Source organism: Aotus nancymaae, unplaced genomic scaffold, assembly GCF_030222135.1.
Source record: "Aotus nancymaae isolate 86718 unplaced genomic scaffold, 86718_ANA_hifiasm-v0.15.2.pri h1tg000007l, whole genome shotgun sequence".
NCBI classification, from domain to species: Eukaryota; Metazoa; Chordata; class Mammalia; order Primates; family Aotidae; genus Aotus; species Aotus nancymaae.
Genome location: NW_026988418.1, coordinates 62,109,173 through 62,129,898, shown reverse-complemented (window position 1 = coordinate 62,129,898; position 20,726 = coordinate 62,109,173). Strand labels below are relative to the sequence as shown.

General features: G+C 43.6%; 1 pseudogene; it reads left to right on the top strand.

Moving 5' to 3' along the window:
- The first annotated feature begins 21 nt into the window (after nt 1-21).
- Nucleotides 22-4,555, top strand: LOC105726985 (ADP/ATP translocase 2-like; annotated as a pseudogene).
- Nucleotides 4,556-20,726: the final 16,171 nt, after the last annotated feature.

Below are 20,726 nucleotides of genomic sequence, written 5' to 3'. Positions count from 1 at the left end.
TAATGGTCTAAGAAATACTCATTAGGAGAAAAAAAATTCTGCTTCTAAACAATATTAGTAAACAATAGAATCTTGACTCAGTTGAAAAACCACTCATTGCTCTTTAGAGCAGCATGTCTGAATGCTGGTTTTATAGCACACTAGAGTATCAGAATGAGTTGACAGGTAGGTGTATCACAACTAATTTGTAACTAGTTTGTGACTCACCTTTCTAATGTATTCAAAGTTATCCCTATAATTATAGTACTCTCACTCAAATTCTGATAGAATTCCTGAGTGGAAAAGGTGGAGTTAGCGCTAGGCTGCCAGAGACTGTGCAAATGAGCATCAGCTGTCCCTGTGAGACGGCAGAAGATAGCCTATGAGCTAGTGCTCTAGAAAACTTTTCGTGTAGGTGTGCTGCCTCTCTGCTCTAGCAGTGGTCCTTCTACTGACAGTGCTGTCAAAGTCTGGTCTCCTGGAGAGCCAGGTTGTTTTCCATCATGTCAACTCAGATGATTGAGATGTTTTTCTTAGATGTTCCTAGCTTGCCTAAATAATCAGGAATCTATTTAAATGTGAAGAGCCTATCTCTGGTCTTTAAATAGACACACACACACACACACACACACACACACACACACACACACACAAATCCTAGGAAAAGGAATTTGTGAAACTTCATTATTGCATATATTTTTGATCAAGCAATGCATTAACTCTCTAAGCAGTATTAGTGTCCCATGAGTGTTTCTTCCAGCAGTATAATGTCTGCCTAATGCTAATTTAATCAGGAATGTTGCAAAGCAAGGCAAACTGAAATGTTGAAATACCTCCTTTCCCCACTGCCCCCTAGTGACCACTTTATTTCAGTAGGAATATATAAATTCTCTTGATTTGTTTGTCCCCTTTCAGGCTGAGTCTCCAAGTCTACCTGGAAGAAAAGACAGTATCCCTTGAGCTTCATGCCCTACTGGCACAGGGTCTATGCTTATACCATTGTTTTTCTGTCAGTCAGCAACTTCTAAAGTACTTTCTTTTTTTGAGACAGCCTGTCACCCAGGCTGGAGTGCCATGGTGTGATCATGGCTCACTGTAGTCACTGCAGCCTCCATATCTCAGGCGCAAGTGACCCACCTCAGCCACCCGAGCAGCTGTGCCAATCACACCTGGTTAATTTTTGTATTTTTTGTAGAGATGGGGTTTCACCTTGTGGCCCAGGCTTATCATAAACTCCTGGGCTCAAGCAATCTCCCCACCTCAGCCTCCCAAAGTGCAGAGATTATAGGCATGAGCCACCGCACCTGCAGTACTTTCCCTGGTATACAAGCTACTCTGTCTTGAAAAAAATAGCAGGAACCCATTCCAATGTGCACATTCCCCTAAAGTGCCACCTCAGAATAACTTTCATGTTTAAAAACAGCTGCCTTCACATTACCCATTGTGAGGCTATAAAAGGAACATTAAGATGTCAAGCAATTTAGATTCTGTTATCCATTTCTCTATGAAAAGAGAGATGTGCTAAAAGTCTTTAGCTACTGAAGGGTTGTCGTGAAAAATAAGAATTTTATTCCAGAGGACAGGAGTTATACATAGGGAGGTGTATTATATACTTGCTGATAAATTTTATGCAGGCTGTTTAATAAATTTATCTGGTAATGGAATAATCAGGCTTTTTGGTGGAAAGGTACATGCAGAAGCTAAATCATCATCTGTTAATAGTGTTTAAGAAATTTCTTCAGTCCTGCAGCAGCCTGTCTTTCCATTCAGCATGACAGATGCCTTTGTGTCCTTCGCCAAGGACTTCTGGCAGGTGGAGCAGCCACAGCCATCTCCAAGATGGCGATAGCTCCCATTGAGCCGGTCTAGCTGCTGCTGCAGGTGCAGCATGCCAGCAAGCAGATCAACGCAGATAAGCAATACAAGGGCATTATAGACTGTGTGGTCCGTATTCCCAAGGCGAAGGGAGTCCTGTCCTGGTGCAGAAACCTGGCCAGTGTCATCAGATACTTCCCCACCTAGGCCCTCAACTTTGCCTTCAAAGATAAATACAAGCATATCTTCCTGGGTGGCATGGACAAGAGGACCCAGTTTGGCTCTACTTTGCAGGGAATCTGGCATCAGGTGGTGTTGCTGGGGCCACATCCTTGTGTTTTGTGTACCCTCTTGATTTTGCCCATACCCATCTAGCAGCTGATGTGGGTAAAGCTAGAGCTGAAAGAGAGTTCCGCGGCCTCGGTGACTCTCTGGTTAAGATCAACAAATCTGATGAGATTAAAAGCCTTTACCAAGGCTTTAACGTGACTGTGCAGGGTATTATCCTCTACCAAGCTGCCTACTTCGGTATCTATGACACTGCAAAGGGAATGCTTCTGGATCCCAAGAACACTCAACATCGTCATCAGCTGGATGATCACACAGACTGTCACTGCTGTTGCTGGGTTGACTTCCTATCCATTTGACACCATTCGCTGCCACATGATGATGCAGTCAGGGCACAAAGGAACTGACATCATGTACACAGGCACGCTTGACTGCTGGAGGAAGATTGCTTGTGATGAAGGAGGCAAAGCTTTTTTCAAGGGTGCATGGTCCAGTGTTCTCAGAGGCACGGGTGGTGCTTTTGTGCTTGTCTTGTATGATGAAATCAAGAAGTGCATATAAGTTATAGGATGTTTTCCCCCTGTGAACAGGCATTCTTGACAGACTCCTGGCAGTCAGTTTATCAGTGGCAACTATTTTTTTTTTTTTATTGCATTTTAGGTTTTGGGGTACATGTGAAGAACGTGCCAGTGGCAACTATTTACTGGTTGAAGATGGGAAGCAATAACATTCATCTGACCAGTTTTCTCATAAAGTCATTTCCATGGTGATGATAATGGCAGTCAATTACATTTTTTATTTTAGTCACTTCTGATAATTTGGAGAAATAAAGATATCTAAAATTAAAAATTCTTCATTGAGATAGAATATGGGCAAGATGACCTTTAAGGTCCTTTTCAGTTTTTTCATTGGAAATCCCCAGAAGCAATCTGATAGTCTTAAAACTTTGTCCTTTCGAAGTCCTTTGTATTCATTTAGAGCTCTTCAGGAAATCAGAGAATTTTGGGCTTTGGTTGACAAAAGGGGTCTGACCTGTGTTCGTAGCTGGAAACATGAAACATGAAATTCTGGGCTTAATTCTTCTGAAGAAATCTATAAGTAGTTACTAACATAAATGACATTACTAACAAATTTAAAAGCCCATGATGTATTAAAACTTTTACTCTTTATTATTATTATAAGACAGTCTCACTCTATTGCCTAGGTTGGAGTGCAGTGGCACGGTCTCAGCTCACTGCAACCTCTGCCTCCCAGGTTCAAGTGATTCTCCTGCCTCAGCCTCCAAAGTAGCTGGAATTGATTACAGATGTCCGCCACCATGCCCAGCTCATTTATGTATTTTTAGTAGCAAGGTTTCACCATGTTACCCAGGCTGGTCTCGAACTCCTGACCTCAAGCGATCCGCCCATCTTGGCCTCCCAGAGTGCTCGGATTATAGTTGTGATCCCCTGTGCCCAACCCTGTTGATAATTTTTATTTTTGTTTCTTCTTATCTGTGGGACTGCAGTTCGAATGGGGTTGGAATTGTGGTGTTCAGTTTTATTCTAATATTTTACCCAAGTGTGTCATGGCTTTTTCTAATCATTTTAATATCCACAGAAATGCTAGAAGGGTAATGGAATAACAGGTAAATTTGCTGTCATTTTATGCCACATCCTCCTCTCTACTTTGCTCCTTGATACGGATTATAAAGGTAATTGTGAAAACAGCTGGACCTTAGAAGGTTGAGCTAAGATTCCTTTTTTGGCAACCTGCAAGTAATGTTTCATTTTTTTTATTACATGATCTCTTTCCCCATATAGTTGGCAGATGTTTTTTTCCATTTTCCTACCTTAAACTTTTTTGTTTGGAGTACAGTCTAAAACCAACATCCGTTAGCCTTGATTTTCTTTCTTTTAATTTTTTTTTTGGACAACCGCCTGGTTCATTGATAAAAGTAACAAGTTCGGAACTAAGAGGTATGTTACAAGCTGCACTTAACAACACCTGAAAACCCGAGTCATCCGGAGGCTTTGTCAGTAGTAAGGTAGGTTGTGTGTGTGTGTGTGTGTGTGTGTGAGAGAGAGAGAGAGAGAAGATGGAATAGGGTGAAGGTGAAGAAACAGCTTGACTTGTGCCTGTTTTCAGATAAAGGAGTAAAATGATGTTTTATGAACTGTAACTGTCTTGAAAGAGAAATTGATCATCAGGTGGTCAAGTACTCTTGGAATGTCTCTTGGCTGTTTACTGTGGCCTCTTTACAATGGTAAGACTATTTCTACCCTCTACTTTCCACTATTGGATAATGCCAGTCTAAACAGCCCTAATACTAGATGTACCTAAAAAGAGGTATAAGCCGAGTCATTGTTCAGTGTAGTCATTTCCAAGTATCTGTTTATATTTTGTCACACATCAGAATGTATATTTTATAGAGCATGTGTTCGTCTACTTGTCTACTATAATATGTCTTTAATAAAGCTAAAATGCATTATGATTTTCTGGTCATCTTTTGCCTAATGTACAGCAGTGAAATGGTACATTTTTGAGTTTGTATCCTTTTGAGGGGGTCTTCCAGTAGCTGTACAAGTGATAACAGGGCAGAGTTGTTGTCCTTTTAGTTCTTGCCGAGTCACATACTGCCTTGAGCCTGCCCCTGGCTGCCCCTGCAGCTGTGAGTTGTGAGGACAGGTACTGGGTGCTTTCCTGCTTCCTCCCTGGTCGTATCTACCCTGGGGCTAGATGTCTGGCAGGTGTGCAAACAAATACACTTAATAATTCATGAGAAAATAAGAGTGCTTTCTGCACAAGGAAGGATATGAAGGCACCATTTTCTAATTTGGTAAATCTTTGATTAACAGGATATTTGAAGAATGTTAGTATTCTGGTCAACTTTGTTACTATACTATATCATAGGGGCCATTTTCTTTGAGGCTAGCAACTCTTTGAAAGCTGGGTTCATAATATTTACCCCATTGTGTACTTCTTTTTTTCTTCCCAGCTAATTTTTGCATTTTTAGTAGAGATGGGGCCCATCGTGTACTTCTACTGCACTTTATTCTTTAGGAGGCACTTTGCACAGACATCTCACTTGAATCTCCCAACACTCATGATACAGATTGGGCAGACAATTTTACTTTCCACATTTTATAGTTACGAAAACTGGCTTGGTGAGATTATCACTTACCCAATATCAAAAGCTTTTGTTTCACCTCGCCCACTTCCTCCTTTTCTTTGTTTACAAACTTTTGATATTAGGTAAGTGATGATTTCACCAAGTCCTGGGCATCCCATCCCTGAGAGCACTGGCCAGAAAGACAGCAGAATTTGAATCCAGGTTTTCTGATTCAGAGTTTTCCCCACTACGATACCTTCCAATTCAAGCATAGTATCTTCTCTGTAGTTTGCATAAACACTTGGATAAAACTTTCTGGACATTGATCACTTCCAGTGTGAAAGCTTGGACTGAAATATAACCTGGAAACTGCTTTTTACTAAATTTCTCATAGAAAAATTAGACTTTTTTTTTTCTCTTTTAAGGTGACATGCAAAAAACAGATGCCATGTTTTTTATTGTTAATTGTCTTTTGGAGTGGGACATGCTAGTGGGAGCATCTTGCTGAGTTATGAAAGATATTTGTTCATACTTGTAGATATTTAGTGGTTTGTGACAGTGCTTAAGCAATCTGTGTTGAAGGACTAGTTGCCATGGATCAATACTTTTGTAAAATACAATAAGAATTTCTAGAAAAATTAAGTTAAAATACAGGCATAAAATTTTTATTACAGATTCAACAAACATAAAATTACTGTCAAACTGCAATTAACATTTCTAAATGCTTATTCTCAGATTCTAGAGTTTATCGTGGACAAATAGCAAATAGTTTGTGGACTGGCACAAGTCTGCCGATCAGTTCTGTAGAATTGCTGTAACTGTATAACAGTGCATTTATATATCAGGGTGGGAATCAGTTTAACTTATTTTGGGGGATCCTTTTAATCTTGCTGGTATGATATGATTGAACTGAGGACTGGACTTTTGTCCAGAGGCCTCCCTGACTAGAAGTAGCAATTAAAACACCTTTTCAGCTCCCCAAATTCCTCCTGTTCTTTGGCTCCTCACTTGCTGGGTAGAGTCATTCGTAGCATGCTATTTGTTTTCCAGGTCTGCTGTCTTTCTGGCCAGTGCTGTCAGGGATGGGCTGCCTGTGACTTGCTATAAAGGAAATTGTATCACAAGAGAGGGAAAGGGAAGAGGAAGTACATGGGTCATTATTCTGGGAGGAAGGTGGTCTGATGCTATGGAGTCTGCTGTGGGCTTGTGGGTGATCACTAGAGTAATGCTTCATCTGGGCTGTTTCATTCACCACCTCTACTGCTTTGTTCAATCAGTCAAGAAATATTTCTTGAAATCTCTAGGCTAGAGATTTGTCCCTGTTCATTTAGTTCTCAGACCTTCCCCAAAGACCAGTCATCAAAGCACTGGCAAAAAGAGGTAAATAGGAAGTTTTAATCACAATTACTGCTGGGAAGAAATGACGCAACTAATAGCAAATACATTCTGCTTTCCCCTTTCAAATACTGTGAAGCATTTTACATACTTAACATTTATTTATAACAATCCCTTTGAGGGAGATATTCTTATCTCCTGTATTAGGTTGTTCTTGCATTGCTATGAAGAAATACTTGCGACTGAGTAATTTATTAAAAAAAAGAGGTTTAATCAGCTCACAGTTCTGCAGGTTTTATAGGGAGCATGGTGCCAACATCTACTCAGCTTCTGGGGAGGCCTCAGGAAGTTTAAAATCATGGAAGGCGAAGGAGGAGCAGGCACGTCACATGGCAAAAGCAGGAACAAGACAAATTTGTGGTGAGGTTCCACACAACTTTTAAACAACCAGATCTTGGGAGAACTCACTCAATTCATGAGCACTCTACCCCCAAGATGCAATCACCTCCCACCAGGCCCCACCCACAGCACTGGGGATTACATTTCAACACGAGATTTGAGTGATGACAAATACCCAAACTCATCCCCATTGTACAGATGATGATCCTGGGTAAGCAAGTTGCCCAAATTAACATAATTAGCAGGCAGTACAACTAGGAGTTGGAAATTATGTCTTCCTTATTTCAAAGCACACATTCTTTCCCTGTGCCAAACAAAGGGAAAAAGCGAGCTTTTATGAAACTCCTGCTTTGTCATTTAGTCTTTGTTGTTGGCTAAACTGTTGTCCTCCCAACCCTCTGAAATTCAATACATCGATGTCCTACCCCTCGGTACCTCAGAGTATAATCATATTCTCAGATAAGATCTTTAAAGAGGTAATTACGTTAAAATGAGCACAGAGCAAAGACCAAGACCACGTATGGACTCATCAAGAAGGAAGCCACAGAGAGAGCTCTCAGAAGAAACCAAGCTTGCTGACATATTGATCTTGGATGTCTAGCTTCCAGAGCAGTGAGTAAATCAATTGTTTAAAGTCATCTGGTCTGTGGAATTTTGTTATGGTAGCCCAGGCAAATACGGTCTTTCAGCAACACAGCCCGGCTGGTAGGATTTTCTGCAATTTTGAAAATTAAAATTGTCTCAAGCTATATGATTTGCCAGAGGTCATGTGCTCCAAAGCCCCTCATCCTTCTACTGAGCCACCCTGTCCTCTGACCCCATCTGGTTCTTTGTATACTGAAATCCGCTGTAGAGACTTAATATTCATATGGACATTCTGAGGAGAAACTGGAGGTGAACCTGATGAACGCACTGGCTAGTGTGCTTGCAGTTCTGATGCACTGCACATCCCCAGCCTCACAGAAGTTCAAGCAAAAGGCGTCTGCAGCACTGAACTATACTTGCCACAAAACAAGAAACTGGAATGTCTTTATGACATAAACGAGTGCATCTGGGGACAAATAAGCAAGTTATTTGGAGCTTTCAAGAGTAAATACTTTTAAACGCCTGTCTTATTCTTTCCTCCCAAGGACAAACCAGATTTTGAAATCAATATGTAGGATCTCATATGTGGAATGACTGGCTGCTCTTGAGTTTACTCAAAATCAAGTAGTGTAATTTTGCCTCCTTTCTAAATGCTCCATCAAAGCCAATGTGAATTTCTCTGTCTTGCAAACAGTAGGTATGTGGTTTAAGGTCAGCAGTTATAGAGGCTAGTTTGAATTATTTATTCTGGGCAAGCTCCAGAGGCAAGCACACGGGTATATGCTCCATGCCAGAAACAGCTAGTGCAGAGAAGAAACAATTGTCATCAGTGAATTATTGCCACCTCCATGGTTCTGTTCTTTATACACGTAACCTGGAGGTGGCTCAGGGACTACCCAGATAGGCTCTTACTAAAAAGGAACTTAAGGTTAAGATTCAGGTGTGTGAGGTTGAGTGTTTTGACTTTTGGAGAAGCACGAAATCATCATAAATTGCAGGTCTGGGGAAAAGCGGTGCATCATGTTGGTAGGAGTGTTACTTTTTGGGCCCCACTCCTCCATGTGCACCAGCTTTCTCACGCCTTTTCCAGACCTCAGTCACTTGTCTCACCTGCCAAATGTGTACCATTTCCCAAAAAGTGCCCCTGAGTTCAAAACACTATAAAACCCAGGGAGGAGGCCGGGCACGGTGACTCACACGTGTAATCCCAGCACTTTGGAAGGCTGAGGCAGGCAGATCACAAGATCAGGAGTTCGAGACCAGCCTAGCCAATATGGTGAAACCCTGTCTCTACTACAAATACAAGAATTAGCCAGGTGTGGTCTGTAGTCCCTGCTACTCAGGAGGCTGAGGCAGGGGAATCGCTTGAACCCGGGAGGTGGAGGTTGCAGTGAGCCAAGATCACGCCACTGCACTCCGTCCTGGACGAAAGAACTAGACTCTGTCTAAAAAAAAAAAACCCAGGGAGGAGAGAAGTTTGAAAACTACCTCATGTCTTCCCTGTTGAAAGCTGCAGTATTTCTGACTTTGGGCAGCCTTAATTTAGAGAAGGCCCCAATAGCTCATTACTTTTCTTAGTTCAGGGAAGGGATTTTGTAAAGATAAATCCCAATTTACAGAAATGACTGTTCGTTTTGACCAGAAGTCCTTACTTGTGTCTAAGTTCTGGATGTACAACTTTTGTTAGTGAAATGGTTACTGAGGCTGGTGGAAGAATTTAAGAACAGCATTTCTTCTGTAGCTCTTGAATGCAGGGGTGTGTGTTTTAGAATGTCTTTGGTTACAAAAACAAACCTGTTCAGTTTTCTTTCTCTCCCCATTAAGCCAGAACATTTCCTTCCTTATTGCTCTTCCTATCTTTCTTCCAAACCCCAATAAAAGAGTCTGGTCAAAAGAACTAGCAACTAAACTCTCAAGTCTCCAGTTTGCCATCCATGGTGGGAGTTCCATGGCTAGGCACGGCTGCCAATTTCCTGCAGAGACAGCTGGCTACATATAGCTACATATATGAGGATTCCTTGTGGTAAGCCAAAGTCCTTGGGCCCTGCATTTACTGTATGGTTTTTAAAAGTGAATGATTCAGAGCACTGCTTTTGACAGAGCTGGACTCCAATCCTACCCCCACGTCTTACCAGTTGTGGGAGCTTAAGCCAGTTTCTTAGATGCTTTGTGCCTCATTCCCCTTATCTGTAAAATGGAAATAGTCATGCTTCCCTTATATGCTTGTTGAGATAACTTAGATGAGCTGAGCATATAAAGTAATAAGCATAGTGCCCAGCACAGTGCTCAATACATTTGGCTGCTATTAGCTATTATTATGGGCACTCAGAATGGAGCACTCCTTTCTGGGACAACTCAAGATGGGCAAGGGGAATATTAATAGCAAGAAGTTACCCCAATGAGCTATTTTAGGGCTAGCCCTGGAGATTAGGATTCCTAGTTGGATTTTGCTTAGAAACAAGATACAATATCCTGAAACTTTGATTAAGTGAAAACTGCAGGCCAGACATGGTGGCTCACGCCTGTAATCCCAGCACTTTGGGAGGCCAAGGCAGGTAGATCACCTCAGGTCAGGAGCTCGAGACCAGCCTGACCAACATGGTGAAACCCCATCTCAACTAAAAATACCAAAGTTAGCTGGGCACGGTGGTGTGTGCCTGTAGTCCCAACTACTCAGGAGGCTGAGACAGAAGAATTCGGTTGATCCCAAGCAGGTGGCAGTTGCAGTGAGCCAAGATGGCTCGACTGCACTCCAGCCTGGGCGGCAGAGCGAACTCTGTCGCAAAAAAAAAAAAAAAAAGAAAACTTGATTCAGCTAGAGTCCATTGGACTTGTGTGCTGAGCAGTTCTGACTGACTGTGTGATCTTGTGAAGTCTTGATGTCACCTGATGTCTCCCCATCACTGCTCCCATAGTATCTTTGTTTCTTCCAATTAGTTTATAGTGGTTCTTCTTAACTTTCCCAGGAGATGACTCCCTTTATCTGGAGAACAATAATGACAAAGTCTTGCATGGGATTTTGAATGTGAGTCTTGCATGGGAGGGTCAAAATTGAGAAACTTTGACCCTCCCAGAAAGTCTATATAGTGTTAACTGAGCAACGACGAGCATCTTTCCTAAATGAGGGCCGTCCTCGGCCCACAGATTCCACCTATAGTGTATTTCCAGTGGTTGTGTAGGAATTCATGCAATAATCTACGGCAAACTGAATTACTTCTCAGAATGTTCTCTTTAGGACTCAGTGTGTTGGCTTCATACCAAGGGGAATGACGGTATTGGGAAAACTGCAGATGTTCTGGAAGCAGAGCACTTGAGTTCAAATCTTGACAACTCTTGATTTGCAAAAAAAGAGAAAAAAAAATCTTGACGACTCCTCTTACAGGCAAATTACTAAATTTCTTTTAGTCTCTGTTTCCTTCTCGGCATGACAGCAGTGATAGTACTCACTTCACAAGATTACTGTGAGCACCAAGTGGGATCACTTCTGCTGGCGAGAAGAAAACACTTGTTTTTATAAGTCTAACTTATTTGGGTGTATAGGTAAAGAAAATGGCAACTTCATTTCCTCTGGGCCCTTTGGCCGATCAATGGACTGCACTTTATCCTTGGGGAACAGCTGTGGCTTTTTCATAGATTCAAACCTCACTCTAATTTCCCCAAGGCTCCTCCGGGTTTACTCTAAAGGGAGCCCCTTGTTTGAATTGTTGTTGGTCAACAAGAGGGACCAGCAGCTGCTTGCCTGCAAAGATATGTTGCAGCCTCTGTGGGCATTCCCTGGACACTGCACACAGCTGCTGTCCCCAAACAGCCGCAAACTAGGATGCTTCGACGAGGAGAGTTTGAATATTTTATGTATCTTGTTTTCCAATTACACTTAAGAATTCAATAAGCTGAATTGCTAGCCTGGCAAAGGAATGAACAGAAAAACCTAAAAAATTTAAAAAAGAGGATTAAAAAGAATGTCCCTGCTCAGTGTAGGAGCCTGGCTTACTTTTCTTGGTACTCTGCTGTTCCTGATACTGTTCAAGCTGGGCCTTGAAGATCTGGAACCATGTAGCTTGGATTTTCTTCAGACCAAAATACCTCGGTGCTCATTTTGTTTCTTTTGAGACAGAGTCTCTGTTGCCCAGGTTGGAGTACGGTGGCACAATCTCAACCCACTGCAAACTCTGCCTCCCCGGTTCAAGCGATTCTCATGCCCCAGTCTCTCGAGTAGCTGGGATTACAGGCACCTGCCACCACTCCCGGCTAATTTTATTTATTTATTTATTTATTTATTTTTTAAAGACGGGGTTTCACCATGTTGGTCAGGCTGGTCTTGAACTCCCGACCTCAGGTGATCCGCCCGCCTTGGCCTCCAAAGTGCTTGGATTACAGGAGGGAGCCACCATGCCTGGCTTGCCTGGCTAATTTTTGTATTTTTAGTAGAGACTGGGTTTTGTCATGTTGCCCAGGATAGTTTTGAACTCCTGACCTCAGGTGATACTCCCACCTTAGCCTCCGAAAGTACTGGGATTACAGGCGTTGAGCCACCACACCCAGCCTCGATGCTCATTTTCAACTATCAACTTACCTTCGATGCCTTTGTAGAATCATCCAACTACTTCTCCATAAATGGTTCAGGATTAATGTGTATTCATGTTCAGTTAGGGCAGCTGATTCCAGAAATGTAAGCCAAATCAGAAAACTCTCCTAAAAAGGATGTCCTATCTACTGCAAAGCTGTCTTCCCAAGCTAGCCAGTAAGTCTGAATTTGGGCACAGAAGAAGAGGAGCAGATGGGTTGGGGTCTGAGATGCAGGGCAAACTGGAGGATTTTCTTGGCATATTTGCTCTTCAAATTTAGATTTTAGAATATGTGAGAAATAGTGACATTCTCACATTGGTCCTAAGCCATGGAGGAAATCGTGCCCCATTGAGAAGTGGAGACATTTCAGCCCTTGCTATCTCATCAGCAAACCACAGGATTGGTGAAGGGACTGATGGAGTCCTTTTAAAGGTCTTGCGCCATTTTCTTGCCTTTCTGTCTTTTTGTTCAAAGACATCTCTTTTTCTCGTGTTTTCCATCTTGAGGCAAAATTGAAAACTTAGCCTACACATTAGTTTGGGCTAGAACTGGCCTCTAGGTGGCGATTCAGTACAGAGAATGGTGGTGGCTGGCGTCACCTCGAGCCACCATTTCTCAGAGATACCATTATAGAAGGGGATTCATGAGGAATCGGGCTTCACAATAGAGGGACGGCTTGGCCTTTGTCACTGTTCAAGCTGGGATCCTGAAGAGGTTGGGTGCATGGGAAGCTGTGAAAGCACCTAGTCTCAAGCAATATAACGTGGGTTTAAGGCTCCCACTAGGACGGAGCCCAGGGTAGTTTGGCAAGGTTGTAAGGTCTGGGCTTGGCCCGCTGGGAACCCTGAGCCTTGAGCTTCAGGCTTTGTTCCCTCCCTTCTGGGAGGCCTCGCTCAGGCTCACAGCCCCTGATGGAGCCCTCAGCTTGGCGGCCGCCTGCCCAAGGTCTCCAGAAAAGGCAGACAGCTCCTAGTTGAAATTCCCTCACTTTACCTCCCTTTCCTTCCCCCTGCTCCCTCCTCCCTCTCTTCTCCTTCACCCCTCCTTCCCTTCTGCCTCCCCTTCCCTCTTCTTCTCCCCCCACCCCCACCTTCCCCACCTCCTCACACACCCCATTCTCACTTTCTGCTATTTACAAAGCACTTTCCCCGTGTGATCTCATTTGCTGCTCACAGACTCCTAGAGAAGAGGGACAGGTTGAGCCCTCCCTGACTCCCCGGCACACCTGGAGGACACAGTGCAGAAGTGTTTATAAAGATCCCTTTATCTGTCTGTCACCACCAGCAAATAGGCCCTTGGGGCAACTACTGAATTCAAATTAGTGCATGTTGCTTGGCATGGGGGAAGTCTCAAAATTATTTACTGAATGAATAAATTACAGTTGCAAACAACTAAATCAAGGGACAGTAGGTAGCAGAGTCCATTCTAGAAGTTAGGCTTCAGACTTGTAGGACTAGCGATATTGCTGCACGAGGTACTAATTATATCACAGTTTTCTGGTAAAAAATGCAGTATGTAAGTACATAAAGGGACCCAGGCAGATCTGTCTGCATGTCTGGCACTCAACCACATGAAACTACTCTGGCACCAGTCTGCTGTCTGTCAAGGGACACTAGGAGCTGAGGGGGGATCTGGGGGAGCAGCTGGCCTTTCTGAGGCCTTCCTTAAAGTATGGGATAGGCACTCCGAGCTTCTCATCTATCAAAACCCTTCTGTCTTTAACTGATCTAACATATTGAGATAAAAAGCACCACCCAGTTATTACTCATCCCACTCCGTTCCAATCCATGAATCAGTACTTTTTGTTTTTTGCTTAAATGTACACATTTCAGGCAGTTTAGGACTCTGCAATGAGACGATATGGTTCAAATCCTAGCTCTACCACCATCTAGGTGTCTGGCCTTGGGTAGGTTGTTTAACCTCTTTGTGCCTCTTTCTCGTCTTTTAAATGATAATCCTAAGAATATTTAACTCATAACATTACTGTGGGGATTTAGGGAGTTAATATATAGAACACAGTGAGAACAATGCCTGGCAATAAGTCAAAGCTAGGAAGTGTTCAGCCGATCTCTCGTTAGTTTCCCGGCTTTGAGAATTGGCTTGTGTTCATCTGATGGAGGAGTTTCATGATTTTGTAGAATTCCCTGGAATGCTGTCATTTTAGCTATGAGGCTTTCAACATTTTCCCGCTCAGTTACAGCTTTCTTGAGGCCTAAAGAAGAGAGGAAGCGACTGGGTGCAGTGGTTCACACCTGTAATCCCAGCACTTTGGGAGGCCAAGGTGGGCGGATCACAAGGTCAGGAGATCGATACCATCCTGGCTAACATGGTGAAAACCCTCTATTAAAAATGCAAAAAAATTAGCCGGGTGTGGTATCACACGCCTGTAGTCCCAGCTGAGGGGACTGAGGAAGGAAAATTGCTTGAACCTGGGAGGTGGAGTTTGCAGTGGGCCGAGATCGTACCACTACACTCCAGCCTGGGTGACAGAGCAAGACTCCATCTCAAAAAAAAAAAAAAAAGAAGAAGAGAGGAAGTGATTTGAAGTGTATTTTTCTGCTAATGAGGGCTGTGGCATTTCTATTTCATATACAGCATCCCCAGGTGGCTCCAGACAGAATCCAAGGGTTTTTTTTTCTCTACAATAGTGCTTACCACTTAGCACACAGTAGGTGTTAAATAAATGCTTATGCCAGGAAGGGAGGAAGAAAGATGCAGTGCAGAGGAAAACATTAATTAGTACACAGTAGTTTATATGGACAAGGTCCCAGTGGGGTATACATTTGTTCCCTATGATCTAGTGACTAAGCATGAAAATCACCAAGGAAATGTGATCAACTCAGAGGAGAAGGAGGGGGAGGAGGAGAGAGAAGAAACTGGAGCAGCCTGTTACCTGACCGAAGATATCAGTCCTTCCATTGCAAATGGTTCCATCAGCTGAGGCCAAGTGGAAAACCTTGCCGCTGCTCTGGGACATCCAAGGCATCTCCAATTGCTGCCTGCCCCAGAGTTTCATCCTTCCAGGGGTAGTTTGTCATTTGTTTGGTAGCCTCTACAGTACTCTTTCTTATGGCTAAAGACTAGCTAGCTCACCAGACATTTCTGTGGGCTTTGGCAGGAGAAAGAGACGGGAGGCAGATGATGGTCTAGGGTGGTTCTTAGGAGAAACGTTTCTGACCTTGGCAGTCTTATTCCAATTTATATGCCAAATTAGGCTACTAATAGATCCTCACTCACAACCCAAGTCCTCTAGCCTGAAAAGCTTAGAGTAGACAGAATGTAACTAGAAACTACTCTATGTTCTGTAAGGGAGTTGAAATTGAAACAGAGCTTTTCTAGTGAACGCATTAGCTAATCAACTAGGTCACTGATGGTAAGTAGGACGGTCTCAACTGTGTGCCAACTCTGATTGATGGATAAAGCCTGCCTGGGGAATTGTGTTGAGTTGGATTCTGAGTCTTCATCATCACATCTAGGTCCCGGGGCAAGTGCTGTAATTCACCATTAATATCGGTCACAAGTGCAAGAATGGGGAGTCGCCCCAGGAGACATAGATACTATAGATACATACCCGCTTGAGGAGGCTATTTGGAGTTAGGAAGACAAAGATGGTTGAATGGTCAACTATGCTCATTTAATTAAACCATGATAGACCTTGAACAATTCAACTCTTGAGGAAAATGTGGTATCAGCTCAGGAAAGAAGACATAGAAGGAATGAGAGTGGGGATAGTGGAGTGTTCCCGTTCCATATCTCTGTAGAGCCTTCTCAGTATTTACAAACAGTCAGATTGGGCTAGGCACGATGACTCACATCTGTAATCCCAGCATTTTGGGAGGCCGAGGTGGGCGGATAACCTGAGGTCAGGAGTTCGAGAACACCCTGGCCAACATGGCAAAACCCCGTCTAATACAAAAATTATCTGGGCATGGTGGCAGGCACCTGTAATCCCAGCTACTTGGGAGGCTGAGGCAGGAGGATCGCTTGAACTCAGGAGGTGGAGGTTGCAGTGAGCTGAGATTGCAGCCTGGGCAACAGAGCAAGACTCCATTTCAAAAAAATAAAAAATAAAACAAAAATAAAAACAGATTGAGAGGTAGCAGGCATGATGACATTAGATAGTTATTCTGAGTTGTAGTTCAAGACCTGGGAAGCTCCTGGAATAGACAGTTAAGCCATTGGCAACCAGAGTACTGTGAATTACTTAGTATCCATGAGATGTTTTAAGTATTTTGTCATGAAACATAGGCAGTGGTGGGGAGGGGATTTCCATGGATATTCAAGTTTGGAAAACCTGTCAAAAAAATTCAGTGAAGTTAAACTGCAGCCCAGGGTGGCTTTTGGCCTGAGGGAGTTATAGAAGAGAAATGTGATAAGCTAAGAAACTAAAAGTGGAGAATGGGTGAGGTTCTGAAAGGCCTCGGATGAAAAGATGAGGGATTTTGTTTTGATTGGGAGGCATGGAGGATTTGTGGGCAGGAGAAGGGATACATTCAGGGTTGGGGGTTAGGAAAATAACTGTTGGTACCGTGAAGATTGAATACAGAAGAGACTGGAGGTCAGAAGACTAATTAGAAAGGTGTTACATGGGCCGGGCACCGTGGCTCACGCCTGTAATCCCAGCACTTTGGGAGTCCGAGGCAGGTGGATCACGAGGTCAGGAGATTGAGACCATCTTGGCCAACATGGTGAAACCCTGTCTCTACTAATATACAAAACATTAGCTGGGTGTGGTAGCACACACCTGTAGGTAGTCCCAGCTACTCATGAGGCTGAGGCAGGGGAATCCCTTGAACCCAGGAGGCAGAGGTTGCAGTAAGCTGAGACTGTGCCACTGCACTCCTGCCCAGGTGACAGAGCAAGACTCCATCTCAAAAAAAAAAAAAAAGAAAGGTGTTATATGGTCCAAACAAGACATGCCAGCAGCCGAAACTTGGGCAGTTGCAATGGAATGAAAAGGAAGGGCCAAAGTCAAGAGACATTTTCATCAGTAATAATATGTCAGGTCTAGTCTGACCTCCAGCAGCACTCAAGTACATGGAGGGCGATACTGACAGGGTACTGACCAGCCCTTCTCTACACCCTTAAGTACAAAGCCAGCAGAGTGGGAGGTAAATTGCTGAGATGAAGCATTTGATTAGATAGAAAGTGTATCTTCCTAATGCTAGGGATAATTAAACCCTGGAAGAGTTACCAGAGCACTAGCATAGCTTTTCCACAGGAAAGCAGCCATCTGCCCTGGTCCTCTAAGGCACATGACCACTCAAAGCTCCTTTCTGCTCCACGAGTCTATAATTAATGTATCTTAGGAATCTGAATATTGACAGGGGCCTTAGAGCTGATGTAGTCAGTGGCTTTCAAACCTGACTGAACATCACAATCTTCTTGGGAGCTTACTAAAATGCAGATTCTCAACCTCCATTTCCAGAAACTTGGATTTGATTGGCAGAGTCTGGGAATCTGCATTTTTTGCGGTCTTCAAGTGATTATAATGTATAATCAAATTTTTAGACCCACCAATTAATTTTATAGTGAGTGAACTGAGGGCCAGAGAGGAGCAGGGACTTCCCCAAGGCCATACTGGCAAGGGTATCAGTTAGTGGCAGAGTGAACATTAGTATCCCATGCTTAGGGATCCTCCAATAGGCCACAAACAAATGCTTGGTCCCATTACTTGGCTCTAGGCTGAGGGTTACACAGTGAATAAAAGGTTCAGAAACCTTTCCTGTTACCCACTACGCTCAAGGAGATGTGTTGCTTCAGTATAGGATGTACACAAGAGTGCTGAGTGTTATTATTAACCATAACAATAGTTAATGTTTGCTGTGTGTCAGGCCTTGCTCTAGGCACTTTACATAAAACTCTCTTAATCTGCACAATTACTCCATAAGATCAATTTTATCCCCATTTTACAGAAGATGAAACTGAGGCACAGTGAAGTTAAGAGGGCAAGATTCTGCTCTCACTATACATCATGTCCTGATAACTGTTTTCCTTTGGCCTGGAGCACTCAGCCCTCTGTAGTCACTCCCTTTACTTCACACACTCAGTACTGGCCTCTTTCTCTTACTTCTCCTCAGAGAGCCATTCAGAACAGAGCAGTGGAAGAGTTTGGCTCCAGAGTCCCAGTACCACACGTCACGGTGGGGCCCCCTTTACTGAGCAGCTAAAACCTGAGAGTGGGACTGGACTGCTGAGGCAGCTGGCAGTGGGCAATAGTGACCAGTGACCAGCCCTGCCAGTTTCCCTGGAGCAGGACCTGCAGCTCAGCCAGGCAGCCAGGAGAGAGAGGCTGCTTCTCTTGCCGACTCCAGCTTGCTACTACAGGGGTGGGATTTACCAGGGAATTCATTCTTTGGTGATAGGGTTGGGAGTTCCTTTTTTAAGGCACATTCTTGGCCAGAGTAGAGCTGCAGGGTTGCAGTGCTTTAAATAAGACTTAATTGTTGGTGAACATAGATGAGGCATGTATTAGTCTATTTTCATGCTGCTGATAAAGACATACCCAAGCCTAGGCAATTTACAAAAGAAAAGATTTAACTGGACTTACAGTTCCATGTGGCTGGGAAGGCCTCACAATTATAGTGAGGCCATGAAGATAAAAGGCACATCTCACACGTGGCAGACAAGAGAAGTTTGTGCAGGAAAACTCCCCTTTTTAAAACCATCAGATCTCATGAGACTTATCCACAATCACAAGAACAGCATGGGAAAGGCCTGCCCCCATCATTCAGTTACCTCCCACTGGGTCCCTTCCATAAACACACGGGAGTTCAAGATGAGATTTGGGTGGGGACACAGCTGATCCATATCCAAGACACATGTAAACATTGTCTCTAGAACTGCTGGTGAAACATCCATTTTGTTACCCAAAGACCTTGTGTTAGGACTCACTTGACAAAAAGCTCCTTTGGACTTAGTCAAAAAAGCTGATCTCTCCTGGAGGCCCTGATGGTGAGTTTTCTTGGCTGTGTCTTTATTTTCCAGTGGCTGCTCAGGATTATGTTACTTGCTAAAGTGAACACTGCATCTGATTTTGAGTTCTTGACAGAATTAACTTTTCCCTCTTCAGTTTTTCCTCCAATTTAAATGGTTATTAAGCTGACTCCATTTTAAATTGCCCAGTAATGTGTGTGGTTTTAAACTACCTAATGGTTGACTGGAAATAAGCAGGACAGAAAATAAATGAATTAAACTTCTTATTTCTGTACTACAAGGAGTAATTATGGAGGAGTCTTTTTGACCATTCATTTTATCTACATTTTATTTCTGTGATAAGAAAAATAGCCAGTACTTACTGAGTGCTTGCTATAGCTAGACACTGTTCTTTACACATATTAACTCATTTCATAACAATCCTATGAGGTAGGTATGATTATTATTCCCATTTTACAGATTCAGAAACTGAGTCACAGATTAAAGAAGCTGCCTGTGTTCACAACAGCTAGCAAACGGTAGAACCAGGACTCAAACTCAAAGCCAGTATCCCAGTGGTTTCTAACAGGGGATGATTTTACGCACACCCTGGGGACGCAGGAAGTTTCTAGAGGTATTTATAGTTGTCACAGGTGGGGAGGTGCTCACTATCGTGTACTGAGTGGAGGCAGGGATGCTGCTAAACGCCCTGTGATGCACAAGTCAGACCCTCAGAACAAAGAGTTATCTGGTCCAAAATGTCAGCAGTGCTGAAGTTCACAAACTCTGCTGTACACCGACTGCTACATCATCACTCGGGCTTCACTGAAGTTCACAAACTCTGCTGTACACTGACTGTTACATCATCACTCAGGCTTCACTGATGTTCAGAAACTCTGCTGTACACCGACTGCTACATCATCACTTAGGCCTCACATAAGCTCTTAGTCTGTTTCTTTGTCCTTGATCTGCCTGGACAGCTGAACATGCCTCAGAATCGCTCAGGCAATTGTGTCCACATTGGTTCACCCACTGTAAGTGAGCACACACATTTCAGAAAATAGGCCTTGGTGCTCCTGTAGCCTGAAAAGCAGAAACCTAATGGGAAAAGACTGCTGAAAGTAGGAAGCAAAAAGCAGAAAGCCTTCATGCCCACTGCGATTGCTGGTCCAAAGAAGGTCAGGGGCTGCTGAAGGAACATGTGGGCTTGTTACATTAGGGTAAGTGCCTCATCCCATGACTAGATCCACCCAGGAAGCCATAGGTTACTGAAGCCCCAGATCCCAAGTACTTCATATGCTCCTGCACACCTGCTTCTCCCTCCCTCTGCCCGTGGCTGCTCTGCTCCCAGCTTCCCAGACACTAACCCCACCTCCTGTCTAGACTATTGACTGAGAGCAGGCCCCTCTTATCTCCTCCGTCTGACCTGGACTACAGACACAGCTACCACTGTAAGCTCCCTGGGGCGAAGATGAGTCTTTCTTCCATTGCGCCCTTGCACTGAGCATACTGCAGGTACCTGTGTAAGTACATCTCAGCAGAAAACTCTGTGTACAGCCTCCTCATGCATCATGCTAGAAGAATCCTGCTAAATCTGGCAGCTAGGGCATCACTTTTGGAAGGCAGTGCTGTTGTGGAAAGAACACTGAGCCAGGAAATGGAGGCCGGGGCTGCTGAATTTGTGCACTCAGGACTCAGTGCAGAGCTGAGTTACAGTTGCCTGCTCTATGGTGCCCGGCAGAGGGCTCTGCAT